This window comes from Lepidochelys kempii, chromosome 8, assembly GCF_965140265.1.
Source record: "Lepidochelys kempii isolate rLepKem1 chromosome 8, rLepKem1.hap2, whole genome shotgun sequence".
Lineage (NCBI taxonomy): Eukaryota > Metazoa > Chordata > Testudines > Cheloniidae > Lepidochelys > Lepidochelys kempii.
In genome coordinates, this window is record NC_133263.1 from 23,496,748 (window position 1) to 23,500,961 (window position 4,214).

The window sequence follows — 4,214 nt, forward strand, 5'->3', positions numbered from 1 at the left end:
GGTAGCATTTGCCCAGGCCAGTAAACCCTGTTAACTCATGTCACTAGTCCAATGTTATGGTAGAATCTCTCGGCCCTTCAGGCAACAGTGGAGTCTCCAGGTTTCAAGAAGACATTTGAAAAGTCCCAGTTAAACAGGTAAAGGAAGGCCTGACAGATAATAAATGGACAGTCACAAGTGGAAGGTCTTTGCTCCAGTTGCTGTTCTCTCTCTGTGGAACTCCGCACTCCCCTCAAGTTCATCACAACCCTGATTTCATTTAGGGGCACTCCGCTGTTTGTCCTGACACAGAGGCTAAAAGGCCAGAACCCTCTCCAGACTAAGCTTACACTGTGACCACTGTTGTATGTAGATAAAGCCTAGGAGACTCCTTCTCTTCCTGCACTACTATGACAGCTGACAAGGGCCTCGGTTTGCATATGCATTGCAGGGGGAATTTTCAGTCAAAGGTCTTTGACTCTGGCACTAATTTTTCTTGGTCTGACAGACCTCTGCAGACAGTGTAAAGGCTTTTGATTAAAGAGTGATTGTGGGTTACATCGCTACCTCTAGTTGTTTGTGGAATCCAATCTCTGTATTCATTTGAAATTGGCTAATTTTGTATTTGTTAAATATAAACTTTCATACATGTAATACTGATACAGACAAGTCTGAAAATAGCCTAATTAGGAGTAAAGCTGTGTGTGGTTACAGAGCTGTAAGCCAATGACTATGTTCAGATATTAAATGCACAGTATAAATAAGAATCTGGGTGGCTGTTTCTGAGGGCTGTTGTGAGCTACCAGAGAGTCCTAGTGGCTGGATGTGTTTGGTCTCCTTAATCTGCCCACAAAAACCTTTAGTCAGCTATCATTAGGCAGAGTGAGGTTTTTACAGTTCCACTGAGGCTTAAACTGTGGTAATATTTGGCACCAGCAAGAAAACATCTGTGCCTAATATTTCTAGTGGGATTTCTGGTTGGATTATGTAAGGGAAGTGTAAAAATAAAAAATAGAATACAACTATTTCCCTCTATTTCTCTACGTTACGTCTAACAAAACTAATCCAAAAGGAAGTGTTAATGCAGCAAAATGGCAATTCTTGCTTCAAAGTCCAGACCAAGATGTCGTGGCTTGCCCCCAACCTAATAATGCAGATAATTAAAGCAGTAGCAAGAAGGGTATAGAGAATTGGAGCAATAGAGTTAAGCTAGAGAAATCTCTTGTTTTATAAGGCAGAGAAAGGAATGCTTTTGCAGGCTTTGTGTACTTTTATTTCTCTCTTTCTTAGGGCTTGTCTACATTACCTGCAGGATTGATGGGCAGCGATCCATGCAGTGGGGGGAGGAGGGGGGTCGATTTATCGCATCTAGTCTAGACACGATAAGTCGACTGCCGAGTGCTCTCCTCGACTCCAGTATGCAGGCAGAGTTGATGGAGGAGCGTCAGCTGTCAACTCACTGCAGTTAAGACACCGTGGTGAGTATATCTAAGTACTTGCATAACTTAGATCGATCTTCCCCCACCCCCCAGTGTAGACCAGACCTTAGAGGGCTAACCCCATTTCATCATTAATTATCCTACTACTCCCTTTCCTGGTACCAAGGCTCTCATGGCTTACCCAGAACTGGGTTTCACCCATCCAGCTCTGACTGATTAGATATCATGTGAAGATCACCACCCCTCATACTTTAATTTCAAAGCAACATGGGACACTGCTATCTGGTGACCCTCACTGAAGGCTTTGAAGAGGTTCCACATTGTACTAGATTCTGCAGTTTTGTTTTGGCAAAAAATTAATCCAACAACATTTTTGCCTGGGTGTTATGCATTCCCCTTTAAACGAACCAGCAAGCTTCCTATCTCCAGCATTAAATCTGGCGGACTAAAGAGAAGGAAATTGACAGAATGTATCTATGACACTGGCAGACCAGGTGCTAGCTCTTGCCAAGATTGAAGGCACTAGCTAAGAACTGACAAACTCATAGTTGGACACCAGACCAGTATTAAACCAGTAGGTATTAGTCTTATAAGAATGTATTTAGTGTTTAGACTCTATGAAATGCTTGTAAAGTGCTGCATCCATTACTTGTAATGTCTGTATTCCAGGCTATAAGGAAATATGTAAGTTTTGCTTTATAACTTGATGGGAAGAGTGTTGCTCCTCCCCCTCCACCTCCAAGAACTATCAAAATCAGATGGGCCTCAAGGAACATTGCAATATAAAGGATTGGTTAATAGCCCTATTACACCCATGAAGAAGTGCAGAATGCCTTGTTCTATCACTCTGAATGATGGCAGAAGAAAATAAAAATAGTTGGTGAAGATTGTTCATCTCTTTGCTGTTTGAACTCTAATGGGGCCAGAGAAGCCAAGCTAAAGCCAGAGGTCTCCAGGGGTTACCCCCTGGGTCTACCTTGAAAGACACTTTAAATTGACAGATCACAACTGTTGTGCTTCAGATTTACATGGTAACTCATTTGTGTGTATGTTTGCTTGCTTTAACCTGCAAATAACTCATTTCTCTTTCCTACTTTATACTTTAGTGTATTACAAGATTAGTTACAGATCTGCTCAAAGATCTAGGACAGCAGTGGGCAGCCTGCCAGGGTAATCCACTGGCAGGCTGTGAGACAGTTTGTTTATATTGACTGTCCACAGGCATGGGTGCCCGCAGCTCCTAGGGGCTGTGGTTTGCCATTCCTGGCCAATGGGAGCTGCAGGAAGCGGCATGGGCCGTAGGGATGTGCTGGCCGCTGCTTCCTGCAGCTCCCATGGGATGGGAACAGTGAACCGCGGCCCCTGGCAGCTGCAGGCAGCCATGCCAATGTAAACGAACTGTCTCTTGGCTCGCCAGCAGATTACCCTGACGGGCCACGTGCAATCCCTGGGCCACAGGTAGCCCAACACTGATCTAGGATATTAACTGATCTGGGGTAAGTGACTGGTGTCTTGGGATTAGAAGTAGCCTGAACATAGTGATAAATATGTCCAGTCTGTCTGGGTGGCAATGTAGACTGGAGCCTCTAAGGGGACCTTCTGTGCCTCCATGATGAGACTATCACAATGAGCCAGGACTTCACATTTCTTACCAGCGTAGTAAAATTGAATTATAGAATCTACTACCAGTTTAGGTATATGCACTGTTTCTGACAGTCTGCCCAAAGGCAGGCACTCACAATCATGACTCACTCCTGGACCCACACCAGACAGTATTACAGTATCAAAGGAAATTGAGGGAGGTGGTCCAAAGGGAATTGAGAAATTATGCTGCTAGTCTTAAGAGTTTTGTGTAGAGCCACATTCTATTCTGATAGGTGCATCTTACTCTAAACTCTAGCTGATGTGCTAAATCAGTGTTTTGTTTAATTTAAAAAAAAAAACACCTCACAAAACCAGAACACTAGTCGTTAGAGCTTTTCTTTTCTCTTGTGTGCATTATGTGGTAGATAGATGTAGCTTATTTTATTTTTTATTGAAGTTTTTGTATTAGTCAGAATGGTCTGAAAATAAAAGATGCTCCAGAGCAGACAGGAGCGTTAAAAACAGGGACAAGACAAATGCAATACAAAATGGAGGGACAAGAAGTCAACTTAACTGTATACTGTAACATGCTGGATTTTAACTGATAATGATACCATACCATTTCAAATAACTAGGAAAGTTATGTCAGTATTTTTTCCACATTGAAATTGGGCTTTTATTTATAAAAGATTTAAAAAAAATAAGAAAAATATGGTTATGGTAGAAAAAATATTAGCATGGGAGGACTCCCCCCAGCTGTATGACTTTGCTATTCAGGGATGACCTGCATAACTCAAACAAGCTAATAAAGCTTCCTATATCACACCACTAGAAATTGATATCCCATATATTTAAGAGAAAAAAAATTACATGTTTTAAAAACACTATTAGGACTAATTTCTTAATCCTTCTAGCTGTAAAGCTAGGTTCTGTTAATATTAATTCACCCGTACAGCCTTTTGAGGGGGAGAGAGAGAGAGAGTTTATAATATTTCTTATAAATGTTTAAAAGTTTATACTGAAAGTGTCATATCCAATATCTCAGCCATCCAGGGACAGAACCAAAAGCTGCATCTCTGCCTCTTTGGAAATCTGGGAATCACAACTTTCCAATGGTGTAGACAGCGTGTTTTTAACTAAGATACCATAAGATATTGGACCTTAAACCTGTCACTTAATATTGCAAGATGGAGTTTTGGTAGGAGCAAAGGG